Below are 14,632 nucleotides of genomic sequence, written 5' to 3' on the forward strand. Positions count from 1 at the left end.
AGAAGACCCAGAGGGCAGAGTCGCCACTCCCAAAGATAACCAGGCCACTTAGGTTTTTAGTTAGCTTTTTTATTTCTGTCGAGGTCATTTTGGCCTTTTGTAATGAACTTCCATCGGGCAGTGTTGCCCTTGTAAAAAGGTTTTGATGAATATATACTACATTTTCCCTTTCATGGCTTCTAAATTTGTTATCTTTTTGTACGGGTCAAAGCTCCTTAGCATAAAATTATGAAGTTGTTTTTGAAGGTCCAAGTTTGAGATGGTAAGGACCGATAATAGTACTGCCCTCGACCGTTTCTGATCAATGGACCCCGAATGACCATTTGAACTTGAGTATGAGTAGCTTTAATTAGGCTTAACAGTCGAGTGAGGATTTGCTCGAACTCGAAGTGAAGGTAGCCCGTAGGCTTCATGGTCGAGTGAGGACTTGCTCGAACTCGAGATAAGGTAGCCCTTGGGCTTGATAGGTAGTCCCCGAGTGAGAATTTGCTCGAACTCGGGTTAAGCTAACCCTTGGGCTTTGTAATCGAGTGAGGACTTGCTCGAACTCAAAGTAAAAGTAGCCCTTAGGCTTTATAGTCGAGTGAGGATTTGCTCGAACTCGAGATAAGGTAGCCCTTGGGCTTTGTAGTCGAGTGAGGACTTGCTCGAACTCGAGATAAGGTGGCCCTTGGGCTCAATAGATAGTCCCCAAGTAAGAATTTTCTTGAACTCGGGTTAAGATAGCCCTTGGGCTTTGTAGTCGAATGAGAATGATTTCTCGAACTCGAAGTAAAAATAGCCCTTAGGCCTTGTATTTTTTCTTTCTTTTGTGTCTTTTTTGAGGCCATTTTGTTACGGGTTTCGGATGTCTCCGAGCCTTGTTAAATTAGCCGTAGCCTTTTGGTTCTTATGTATCCCAGTGAGCTTGCTTCCCCGATTTATCTAGGTGTGCCTAAGATAATAGTCCCCAAGTGGAAATGGCCGCAATTTTTTAAAATTCGAGCGTTGCCTAAAAGGTCTTATGCCCTCGACGCTGAATAGTTTTATATGTTCGAGTTTTTTTTGGATGGCAATCCCCAAGTGTAGGAGTGAATATCCGAACTCTGGTTATGATAGTCCCTTAAGCTCATTCCCATAATAGATTGAAAGCATGGAATTGTAAAGTAGAAAAACTTTTTCTAAGACATAAGATAATTGCAAGGAAAAATACTTCTCTTTATTTTTGAGAAAAATGATTACACATGCATACATGTTTTGAGATAGGGCTCGAACAACCTATGTGCGCACAGTTCGTTCGGCCTTTTGGCCCTATCGAGACCCTATCATTATGAAGTAATTTCCTCACAACAAAGTTTATATCCAAAGGCAATACCCCCGGTATTCGAGGTTTATTGTAGGGAACCTCAGATACTGTTAAATGTTGTCTTTGACACTGATTCGTGGTCGGCCTTCGATTCTAAGTTAGCATGATCCGTTGTTGCCTCATTAAAATCCTTGCCGAAAAACCCAATTGGGACAAAAATGGTTCAAGCGAAAAAGAGTGCAATGCATGCTTTAAGATCCAAAGCTTCGTGCAGCTCTTTGTCGATAACCTACAAGTGTTAGTCGAAAAATAGAAAGAATTGAAATGGGTTCATACCTTCATTTGGATTTTGGATGTTTAATGTGACCTTCCTGAGTACCAAGTCCCCTTGAACTTTGACCTTGATCATTTCTCCTCTCATTCCATGTAGAATTTTGCCCAGACCCACTGTTTCTTCGGCCCCCATTATACGGTTGAAATCGATCTCTTTTTGACCTCGATTCTCGATCGATATCTCTCTTGATTCTATCCATGGACCTGTTAGGATAAACGGACCCATAAGGAGCCCCCAGTTAATCATTATCGACCCTGATCTTGGATTGATACCCATTGTGTACATCGACCCAAGTGGCAGCTGGGTATTCGATCAGATTCTGCTTCAACTGTTAGGAAGCTACTGAACTTCGAACGTTAAGACCTTGAGTGAAAGCTTGAACGGCCCAATCGGCGGAGACCGGTGGCAAATCTATTCATTCCATTTGAAATCGAGATACGAATTCCCTGAGCATCTCGTTGTCCTTCTGCCTTACCTTGAAAAGGTCCGACCTTCTTGTTGCAACCTTAATGGCTCCTGCGTGCGCCTTTATAAAAGAATCTGCAAGCATAGCAAAGGAATCAGTAGAATTAGGCGGTAAATTATGATACCATATCATGGCACCCTTCGATAAAGTCTCCCTGAATTTCTTCAGCAATACGGATTGAATCTCGTCATCTTCCAAGTCATTTCCTTTGGTGGCACACGCATAGGAGGTGATGTCTTCATTTGGATAAGTCGTCCCATTATACTTAGGAATCTTGGGCATATGGAACTTTTTGGGGATTGGCTTCGTAGCCGCACTTGAGGAGAAAAAATTTGTACAAACCTTTTGGAATCTTGACCTTTCAATATTGGTGGAGCCCCCTGGATCTAGTCGATCTTGAAATTATAAGTTCTACTTTCTTGTTGTTTCCTCAATCTTCTTTTCCTCTGTCTCGATTCGCTTTGTCAGTTCCTCGAGCATCTTAATGATAGAAGGGTTGGTCTCCAATTCCTTCTCGCTAGACCTCTTCAAAGCCAATTCGACCCTATGTATGATTTCCTGGGTTTGGCTCGGGTTCGACCCTGCTCGATATGTGATTCTGATTTTCGAGTTGAGCTATTGCTGCCTATTGGGCTTGCAACATTTCGAAGATTACCCGTAGGCTGATTTCACCGCCGTGTGCATTTTGAGTAGCTGACCGGGTACCCCCACGAATGCTGTTTTCGGGATCGGCGATCAAATTTCCGTTGATGGCCACATGCGAGCTGACGTCGATTGGATCTATAACCGGAACATTTCCTGGTGCAACGTTCTCATTCTCGCTGTGGTGGTTGAGATCATTGTCAATGTGTTGACATGTTGACTGAGAGTTTGACATCTTTTAATCCTGTAATCAAAGACACTTCAAAAAGCAAGCGTAAAATAGTGTGTGTTACGAAAATCCGTACCAGGCAATCACTATTATCCTTATACCCACGGTGGACGCCAAACTGTTTACTCTAAAGACAGAGAACAATTGAATTTATAATGTGGTTTTAAGGACACGTGGATTACTTAGCACAAATTGAGAGAAAACGTAAATTGACAATGAAATTAACTGCGAATGTAAATAAAGCAAACTAAATAAAATGTATAGCCTTAATCCTTGAGCTAGGTTGCCCTCATCAAGTGAGTATTTCGCCGGAAAGTATGAACACAATAACAGAAACATTGAGAGCTTAAGAATAATAGAGTATATTGCTTTTGTAATGTGAATATGATGCCCTTTACAGATAGTTAGACCCTCTTTATACAGTAGGAGAATCCTATTCTTGGTACAATCCTAAATAAAGTAAAAAATTCCATGATTGGCTAATTAATCAGCTTTTTCTTGATACATGCCAAGATTTACGACGTGATCCTCGCCCGATTGCGGATATTTTGTCAGTCTGTTATTCGACCCAGTAAGCTTCCCCCGATCTCCATCTTATTTGGTCCCGATCTTGGTCGATCTCCATCTCAGTTGGTCTCGATTTCGGTCGATCTTGATCTTAATCGGTCTATGGATCTCGAGCTAGGCAATCTTACTTCATATCACGATCCGATATGACATGAGGTCGGATCTTGGCCTGTCACCCCTGATATCGATTAATCATAAAAGGTCGTGCCCGATTTTAACCGTATACAATATCAACAATTAAGTAAAGCATGGTAATGGTGAGTCAAAAAAGCATAAACCTAACCGCACTCTCGAAGCTCTTCTCATGAAAACGCTTGGTTTTTTGTAAGCTCTCCAATATCGATGTAATTAACAAGGGTTGATAAAACAATAAAGATTACCAGGTTATAAAATTATTTAGGGCTTGATGTTTCCTATTTTATCTTCGACTCTTTATTTTCTTACTTCTCTTTAATATTTTTTTTCTTTATTTAAATCTAATAAAAACTATTCTTATTAAACTCCTCTATTTTACTTCACAAAAATGTAAACCATTCTACAAGGCGAATTTTTGTTCTAGTATTTCATCGAAATTATTTATAATCTTTTAATTTAGTTTTGTTTAGTTTATATTGAAAATTTTAATTTGTGTTATACTCAAAATTTTAGTTTGGTGTAAATATCCTTTTCTTTAATAATTTGTAAAAATTAGTTTAGTTTGTAACTCCTTGTTTTCGTGTCTTTGTTTGTAACAATTTTGTATGTCAAATATCTTAGACTTATAATATGATTTTTAAGTAGGTTAAATACTTTATGGTTAAAATTTCTAAATTTTTTGAAATAAAATTTGTTAATTTATAAAGCTAATTTTTTTAAATAAAATAAAGGACGTAATTTTCCTTGTTATTTTCTAAAATTTCTCCCTACCTTTTTTTAACAAAAATTCAATGACTTCATTTGAAGTGATCCGATGAACAAAAAAGAGTTGTACACAAATTGTATTTACCGCTGCACTCATATAATCGACTATCATATTCTTTATTTAAACCCGTTTGTACAAAATTCTAGGTACACCATCGTTGGAGTGGACGTGTGAACTTTATAATTAGTACAAAAAGTCATCTTTCTAAAAGATTTTCATTTTACAATAGAAATCTTATTAAAGGCAATAAGAATCTCTTAACAAAAAATTTCTTTCCACACAATTAATTGGATGCAAGGACGATCCAACTGAAAAAGTAGTAGACATCACTAAATTAGCGATAACGACAAAGTAAATTATGCTTCAACCTGAACAATTAAGGAAAAGTGTATCAATTGAGAGCACTCACCATCACTTAGCATTGTCTTAAGTTACCAATTGAAAGCATAATAAGCACAGAGGAAGTTAGGTTCTTTTCGTTGCATCGTCGACTTTTACAGCTAATATTTATGAGATATGTTGATCAAAACTCTTACGTCATAAATATATGTTAAGAGTCTTATTTTACAATTTTGTCAAATTGACTAAAACCTGTGGTGGATTTGTCGAATAGTGTATCAATTTCTGACGAGATCTATAATAACTAATATTTCCATTGAATAATGAATAACCTTTCATAATATAGAGACAAAAAGAACTTCAAACCCTTAGTAAATAGGCGTGAATGCTGTCAAAGAGAGCAGACTAAAGTTCTCGAGTAAGCTAAAACCTGGAAATGGTCGAGCAACAAAGCTGGAATAGCTCAGTTGGTTAGAGTGCGTGGCCCTTAACCACAAGGTTGGAAGTTCAAGCCCTCCTTCTAGCGTATGATTGTGATGTAATTTTTTCCTTAATACCACAAATATAGTTGCCCATCCGGGTCGGGTGAAGTACATAAATAGCTCTTAAAGTGGATGGTCTTACAACTTTAGTCTCCGTTTGTCCCATGGGCAAAATTACAAGTATAATAAGTGTTGAGGCAAGCGGGGGTCAAAAGTTAAAGACCACTCTAAAAAGTATCATACTTCCATAATTTTTTGCCGGACAGGTGTATTCATTCTGATTTTAGCCCCGAGAGAGGATATCATATGAATTTGGGGTGATTTGCACAAATAGAATCAATTAACGGCAAAATATAACATTGATCGGTCGCCCGAAACTTATTACATCTGCTAGTCAAAAAATTTAATGTATTACTTTATTATGCGTGAATAACGATGATTACAAGATGATTACAACCTCCTTTATATAGTAGAAGAATTCTACTTATGATATAATTCTAAATATAGAAGGAAATCTCATGATTGGCTAAATGTCCGGTCTTGACTCGATATGTGCCAATATTTCTGCCACGATCCTTACCCGATCACGGATATCTCGGCTTTCTGTTATTCGATTTAGCACGCTTCCTTCGATCTCACTCGGTCTCTATCTCGCTTCGGTCTCGATCTTGATCGATCATCGACTCATGAGCTTGACAATCCATCGTTGTGCCATGGTTCGATACAACGCGGGGCCGAGCCTTGGTCTGCCACCCCGGTTCTGATTAGCCATACAAAACTAGGCAATCCTGTTTTTAACATTATATAGATAGTCCCTCATTTTTGGAGTGTAATGATAAGAAATGAATTGAGTTTTCGAGCTTCCCCTCAGTTTTCCATGACATAAGTGACAAGCCCGATAATGACGTCAGTGACAAGTGGGCACTTAAATGTCCCGTCAGTTCAGATGTCAAGGCGTTAAATGCCTGTCAGTTGTTGCCGGCCACTACCGAATCTGAATCGTCGTCTTCAACCTATAAATGTATTTTCCTTCTATTGCCCACACTTTTCTTTCAATCCTTTCATTCTAATCTTCATAGTTCTTTGCATTTTTCAGAGCTTCCTATCTCCGGGTCTTTGAATTTCTTTGCTTGTTCTTCCCAAAACACGAAATATTCCAATCTCTATTCTCCCTTGCTTACAAAAACAAAATGGCCAAAACATCTAAACTTATTCTGTAGAAAGAAACTGCTTCCTCGTCTCCACCGGCCGACAAGCGACCAGCGGCGAATCCTCCCTTAGAGGACTTCGTTCCGACAAAGTGCCCTATTGCTGATGATTTTAAGATGTAGAATACACCCTCGACACCGGGTCGATGTGAACCGATGTCGAGATACACATGCACAATTACCTAAGATCTCCTCGAGAAGGTAAAAGAGGAGTGCAATTGAGTAGGAAAAGATGTAGTAGTTCTTAACCTCGAGGAATCCATCACAACTCATGTGGAGGTGTATCTAAGTGTCTATACTTACCCCTTCACGATAGGCAGCCCCTTAGACCCTATCATCATTGCCTTTTGCAAGAGGTATAATGTCACTCCCGGCCAAATTATCCATCATTCTGGAGGGCCATGATCCTCCTCCAATTCTTTGTAAGCAAGATCGAGGGGCATCCTTTTACCCTCGATCTCCTTATGCGTCTCTATAGCCCCCGGCTTTATCATAGAGGCTTGATCAAACTTTACCACCGAGCCACCAAACCCCCATTATCGAGCATAGACGAGACCCGAGACCGATGTTGGATGGGCAAATTTGTTCGAATAAAGATTTCATACCTAATCCCTGCCGAAGATATGTCGTTTCCTAAAAAATGGAACATGAGTCGTAAGTATTGCTTCGCCTTGAATATCTAACTTTGCCATTTTACTTCTTATCTCCCTTCCTCACTAAGCTTTTGTGTTGTAGCTATGGCTGTCGTGCCGAAGGTTATCCCTGATCTCGAGCAATGGGCCAAGGGTCTGGTGTCACAAAGGTCAAACTCCAAGCGTGCTTGGATGGAAATATCGAAGGGCCAATGGGAGGCCCGTAACCATGGTAATCTTCTCTTCTTAGAAAGGTTTCCATTCGGGCTTTGCATCAGACTTATTCATCTTTACCTTTTGTAGGCCTAGGGAAGGATGTACCATTGAGGCCCCCATCTGATGAGGAAGAGGCGCTCCTACCTCGAAGCTGACTAAGGAGAAAAAGAAAAAAAAGGATCCAAGCTCTCCGGGCTTGGAAAAGAAAAAGTCAGTGAGGAGGCCCCGTAAACCCAAGAGGAATGTCATCCTCCTAACTATGGAGTTAGTCAAACAGTTGAGGGATGAGGCTAATGAGGACGAAGAAGAAGAAGACTCCAGGCTGGTGACCCGTGTGTGAACTGGCCCCGAAACTCAAAGAAGTACTGGGTTGGTGGGAGCTGAAACTGCTTTGCCTCGTCTTGACAAAGTCCCCAAGTCAGAGAAAGCCGAAGAAGTTTCACCTTGATGGAAGAAGGCTACCGACGAGCTTTCGAGGCTGGCATAAAAACCATGCTCGATGCTTCCCATAATGAAGGTGGAGCCCCAAAAGACTTACTTGGGATAATAGAGATTGGAGATTCCCCCTCATTGCCTTCATTCTCTAATACGACGATCAAGGACGCTCATGCGATGGAGACTTGCCACAACGAAGGGATCCATGAAGCAGAGGACCCTTTTGGTGGCTATTTTTCTGAAGTGGAAGACTTCACAGGTCTGGGTGACTTGGATGTATTGAGGAAGAGCTTGAGGGAGGCTTCCTCGAGCTTTAAACTGACTAATCAATTCCTGACACCCAGTGTTGATCCAAAGCGTAAGCGGCAACTAATCATCTCAGTCCCGGAGGATGCTCAGGTTTTTCCCCTATCTTCGATGCTTGATCACTGAAAAGGACCAAGCCAAGATGGATGAAGTGGAAGTTGCGTGCTTGTTCAACGAGGCCTAGCATGCTCTGAATCGGGTAAGTTCGAGGGTCATTCCATTATCTCTTTATAAATTTGAATCGTAGATATTTCTAACATTTTCTTCCTTTCCTATAGGCTTCGGTGTTGCATCACGAGGCCTTTCTTTGAATACGAGAGGAGCGCAAGGCTGAGGTTCAGGGCCTCACTCAGAAATGTGATACCTACAAGCTTCTTAGTGAGAATCTTCAGGTAGACTTGGTGACGGTTCGAGATGAGCATGCTGAGATGGCCGAGCAGGTATTCCGAGTCCTTCATGATAGGTAGGACGAGTCAGAGATAACAACTAACAATATGATTCTGCAGGTTCAATAGAGGCTCGAATAGATCAAGGACCTCCAAAGGCAAATAGATAATGCACGAGTCGAGGCTAAAGAGTTCAAGGGGTGTATGGACATTTTGGCTGCAAAAAAGGAGGTTGTTCAAGTAGAGCAAGATTCGGTCGAGTCTCAACTTCGGTATGCAAAAGAGAATACCTTGGTTCATGCAAAGAGAGTCGAGGAGCTCGAGTCCAATTTAGCCAATTTGTCCAAAGAGCTCGAAGCGGCCAGATTTGAGGTGTCCGTCGCCAATATTAATGCTCAGGCTAGTGTGACCCAATACATGGCCGATGCTGAAGCCACCCTAGCGCATGCTAAGATCATGGTGGATCATATGAAGTGGCAGGCTCGAAGGGAGGCCCTTGAGGGGCCCGTGATCAAAGCTTCGATATATCTGCTGAGATCCAAATTGCTAGGGCAGAGGAAACAAAGGCTCGGAGGCTGGCTTTTGTCGAGGAAGACTCTGAGAACTTGAGTGAATCTAGCGGTGGAGAAGATTCTGAGGGTGAAGATACTTCTACCAATAAGGATTGTGCTGCTTAGGCTTTGTGCTTTTTATAATTTTCCGCCTTTATTTTGAGGTCGATCATCCTTGTAAAGAACTCTTAATCGGGGCGTACAACCTTGTAAGAAGATTGCGATGAATATATGAAATCTTTTCTCTTCCATGGCTTCTGAATCTGTTGCCTTTTTTGTTATTTCATATAATAGTCAAAATGCCTTAGCATAAGATTATGAAATTGTGTTCGAGGGTCCAAGGTTTGGGGAGGGTAAGGGCCGATAATAAGCCTTGCCTTCAACTTTTTCTGATCGATAGACCCCGAATGATATCTCAAACTTAAATTTATGCAGCCCTTAAGCTTAATGATCGAGTGAGGACATGCTCAAACTCGGAATTAGGTAGCCCTTAGGTTTTCTAGTCAAGTGAGAAGGACCTCTTGAATTCGAAGTAAAAGCAGCCCTTAGGCCTTTGTAAATTTTGTATTTGGCCGATTTGGCCTTTGTACAACGATCGTTTAATCATATATATAAGGTTTTTTCTACCCTTTTTGGCTTTCAAAGTTTTCCCTTTGTTTATCGTTCGTGTTCACAAAAGGTCGTAATGCGTTAACATGAACTAGGGAACTTGTTCGAGAGTTCGAACAATTTTGTACTCATTAGAGTTTTCGAGGTTCGATATTATCGAAGCCTTTTATGATTCTGTTGGGGGTAGACCTTTTAACCACTTTATTAAAAGAATTCGAAGGCCTGTTTTGTTACAGAATTAGGACATCTCCGAACACTGTTAATTTGGCCGTAGCATCTTTAGTTCGGGATTTGCCCCTTGGGATTAATTTTCCATTTTACTTCGAGGTTGCCCCAAGCGTTAGTCCCCGAGTGGGGTGGCCGTGGCCTATAAAAATCGAGAGTGGCCTAAAAGGTCTTATGATCTCGAAGTTTTAATAATTTGATCTCGTTCATTTTTTGGACGACAGTCCCCGAGCGCAGCGTATGGGTAATTATCCGAACTCTGGTCATGATAGGCCCTTAAGCCTGTTTACATAATATATCGAGAGTATGAAATCGTAAAGTAGAGAAATTTTTCTAAGTCATGAGACACTGGAAAGAAACAATACTTCTCTTTATAATTAATTATACATGCGTACATGTTCTGTGCCAGGGCTCGAGCAAACTACGCGGGCACGACTCGTTTGACTGTTTAGCCCTTACAAATTTTCCTATCGAGACCCTGATGCCATGAAGTAATTTCTTTGCAATAGAGTTAACATTCGAGGGTAATTCCCCCCAGTACTAAGTCCTCGACATTAAAGTGTCGTAGTTTGGCCCTTCGATTATAATACCTCTCGATTCATTTTTTTTGGGCAGCCAATCGGACAAAGGCAGTTTCACGTCATTTATCCAATAGTTCCAGGCTCGTATTCATGGCCTCGTCATTTGATTCCTTTGTCACTTATTGGAATCTGATGCTTGGCTCCCCAACTTCGATAGGTATTAAATCTTCGGTACCATAAACCAAATAGAACGAGGTAGCCCCCATACTGGACTTCGAAGTTGTACGATATGCCCAAAGGACTTCGCGAAGGACTTCTCTCCATTTTCCTTTGGCGTCAGTCAACCTTTTCTTGGGGTTTTGTATTATGGTTTTGTTGGTTGATTCGGTTTTCCCATTTCCAATAGGGTGATAAGATGTTAATAAGATCCTTTTGATCTTGAGGCCTTCGAGAAAATTGGTTACCTTGCTGCTGACAAACTATTTGCCATTCTCACATGCAATTTCGGATGGTATCACGAATTGACATATGATATGTTCCAAATGAAGTCGATTACTTATTTTTCCCTGACCTTCTGGTAGGCTTGTGCTTCAACTCACTTAGAGAAATAGTTGGTCATAAATAAAAGAAATTGATCCTTACCTGGTGACAATGGAAAAGGGCCGACGATATACATCCCCCACTTCATGAACGACCATGGGGAGAAAACTGAGTGCAGCAGCTCCCTAGGTTGGTGAATCGTCAGAGCATGCCTTTGACATTTATCACATTTTTGCACAAACTCCTTTGCATCTTTTTCCATATTCATCCAGTAATAGCCAGCTCGGATTACTTTTCGAACCAGTGATTTGGTGCCCGAGTGGTTCCCACATGTGACATCATGGAGTTCCCTCAAAACATACTTGGTATCACCCGATCCCAAACATATTGCTAGCGAACCGTCGAACATCCTCCTAAGTAAGGTTCTATCTTCGGACAAGTTAAATCGTGTTGCCTTCGTAGGCAGGGCCCTCGATTCCTTTAGATCTGAAGGAAGTATTTCGTTCTTCAAATACTATATGTACTAGTTTCTCCAATTCCAAGCCAAGCTTGTGGAATTTATCTCGGCATGGCCTTCTTCGACCACTGACCTCATGAGTTATACAACAACCCCCGAATTGAGTTCGTTATCTTTGAATGATATATATATATATATATATGAGCCTAGGTTTACAAGGGCATCGCTTCGCTATTTTGATCTCGAGGCACATGTTGCAAAGTCCATTCTTTGAACCGGTGTAGGGTTACTTGTAGCTTGTCCAAGTATCTTTGCATTTGTTCTTCCCGAACTTCAAAGGTTCCGTTAACCTAATTCACAACGAGGAGGGAGTCACATTTGGCTTCAAGCACCTATGCTCTCAAGCCTTTGGCTAGTTTGAGACCTGCAATCATGGCCTCATATTCGACCTTGTTGTTAGTAAATTTTACAATTCTAACAGATTGTCTAACCACATTACCTGTGGGCGGTTTCAGTACGATGCCGAGTCTGGACCCTTTTACATTCGAAGCACCATCTTTAAAGAGGGTCCAAATCCCCGAAGATGTACCCGAGTTGACTAACAATTCTCTTTCACCCTCGGGTACTAGGGCCGACGTGAAGTCAGCCACGAGGTCTGCCAATATTTGAGACTTGATGGTTGTTCGTGGTCGATACTCAATATCATACCCACTGATCTCCACATCCCATTTGGCCAATCGCCCCAAAAACTCGGGTTTATGCAAAATATTTCGAAAGGGATAAGTTGTTACAACACATATGGGTTGACATTGAAAATAAGGTTTTAATATCCTATAGGCGCTTATCAAAGCGAGCGCTAACTTTTCTAAATAAGGATACCTAGTTCCAGCCTCACCCAAGGTCCGGCTAACATAATAGACAGTGAATTGCGTGCCTTGTTCTTCTCGGACTAGGACTCCACTTACCGCTATCTCCGAGACTGCCAAGTACAGGTAAAGCTGTTCGTCCACTTTTGGGGTATGAAGCAGTGGTGGACTCAATAAGTACCGCTTTAGTTCCTCCAAGGTCTGTTGGCATTCCGGGGTCCATGCAAAATTGCTTTTCTTCCTAAGTAGTGAGAAGAATCGGTGACTCCTATCTGAGGATCTCGAAATGAATTGTCGTAGGGTAGCTATGTTCCCCGTCAGCCTTTGCACGACCTTTACATTATATACGACCGTGATATACTTGATAGCTTTGATTTTATCGGGGTTGATCTCAATCCCCCGATTGGACACCATGAAGCCAAGAAACTTGCCCGAGCTAACCCCAAACACACATTTTTCTAGGTTGAGCTTGATATTGTACTCCTTCAGTATATTTAAAGTCTCCTGCAAATGCTTCAAATGGTCCTCTGCTCGCAGGGACTTAAATAGCATGCCATATATATAAAATTCCATCAATTCCCCTATTTGTTGTTCGAACATTTGATTTACTAGGCGTTGGTAGGTTGCCCCAACATTTTTGAGTCCGAATGGCATTACATTATAACAATAGGTGCCATACTTAGTGATAAACGAGGTCTTTTCCAGGTCCTCCGGGTTCATCTGTATTTGGTTGTACCTAGAGTGGGCATCAAGGAAACTGAGAGTCTTATGGAAGGCCGTGGCATTGATCATACGATCGATGTTAGGAAAAGGAAAAGAATCCTTGCGGCATGCTTTATTCAGGTCTTTATAATCTACACACATTCTAAGTTTGTTTCCCTTCTTAGGGACTACTACTACATTCACTAACCATTCAGGATATTTTACTTTCCAGATTAATCCTATTTTGAGAAGTTTGGTTACCTCATCTTTGATGAAAGCGTGTTTTACCTCGGATTGAGGCCTCTTTTTTTGTTTCACTGGGCAGAACTTCGGGTCCAAAGCTTAGTTTATGAGTAGTGATCTCCGGTGGGATCCCTGTCATATCGAGATAGGACCAGGCAAAACAATCCATATTAGTTTTAAGAAATTGAATAAGTTTTTTCCTGAGCTCGAGAGTTAACCCCGTGCCCAGATTTACTTTTTGATAAGGCAGATGCTCGATCAATATGATTTGTTCCAGCTCTTCAACCGTTGATTTTGTGGCATCAGAATCATTGGGGATTATGAAGGATCAAGGTATCATATAGTCATCATCCTCATAGGTTGCTTAATCTTCAGATTGAGTCAAGGCTGGTGTGTTGCTCTTTGGCCTCCCATTTTACCTTCGATTACGATCCCTTTCCTGATGAAAGTGCCGATATCGATGTCACCTCATTGATTGTAAACATCTCCTTAGCAGAAGGTTATTCCCCGTACACTATTTTGACTACCTCCGATGTCAGGAACTTCAAAACTTGGTGAAGGGTCGAGGGTACTGCCCTCATGTTATGGATCTAAGGCGTTCTGAGCAGTGCATTGTATCTTATGTCACCCTCGATCACATGAAACTTTGTTTCTTGGATGGTTCCTGCTAAGTTTACTAGCAAAATAATTTCACCTTTGGTGGTTTTGCTTGCCATGTTGAAGGCGTTATGCACTCAAGCTGCGGGCACAATTTGGTCTTGTAGGCCGAGTTGTTCTATAACCCTTGATCGAATAATGTTGGCCAAGCTACCTGGATTAATCAAAACACGTTTAACTTGAATTTTACTCATAAGGACAGATATTATTAGTGCGTCGTTGTGGGGTTGTTCGATCCCTTCTGCATCCTCGTCATTAAAAGACAAGGTCCCTTCCGGTAAGTAGTCCCGAGTTCGTTTCTCCCTTGTAATTGACACCTTGGTACGTTTAAACACTGGACCTTGAGGAATATCGACTCCTCCAATGATCATATGGATCACATGATGTAGCTCCTCCTGCTCGTTCTGCCTACTGGAATCTCTGGTTTGAAGTGATTCTTGGACCAATCGCTTAAGAATTCTCGAATATGCCCCTCGTTGAATAATCGGGCTACTTCCTCCCTAAGCTGCCTGCAATCTTCTATTTTATGACCGTGGTTCCATGATACTTGCATACTTGGTCGGGGTTTCTCTGGGCCGGATCGGTCTGCAGAGGTCGATGCCATCTAGTATCCTTGATCCATCCAATGGTTGTTATGATGCCTGATGCATCTACACTAAAGCTATATTCCGACAATTGTGGAGTTTCATTGGGCCCGACATCCCTGTCAAAACCACCCTTTCTCATGAGTCCCCGTGAACTTTGACCTTGATTATTTCTCATCTTATTCTGTGTAAAGTTTTGTCCAGACCCGCTGCCTCTACGGTCTCTGTTGTACGGTTGATATCGATGTC

At 41.4% G+C, this 14,632-nt stretch overlaps 1 non-coding gene across 1 annotated transcript; it reads left to right on the forward strand.

Annotated features, from left to right (window-relative positions):
• The first annotated feature begins 5,215 nt into the window (after nucleotides 1-5,215).
• TRNAK-CUU (transfer RNA lysine (anticodon CUU)) lies at nucleotides 5,216-5,289 on the forward strand. Its single transcript has one exon. It is a non-coding gene; the product is annotated as a tRNA-Lys (tRNA).
• The last annotated feature ends 9,343 nt before the right edge of the window (nucleotides 5,290-14,632 follow it).

The sequence above is a fragment of the Nicotiana tabacum genome, chromosome 16 (genome assembly GCF_000715075.1).
Source record: "Nicotiana tabacum cultivar K326 chromosome 16, ASM71507v2, whole genome shotgun sequence".
In the NCBI taxonomy this organism is placed as follows: Eukaryota; Viridiplantae; Streptophyta; class Magnoliopsida; order Solanales; family Solanaceae; genus Nicotiana; species Nicotiana tabacum.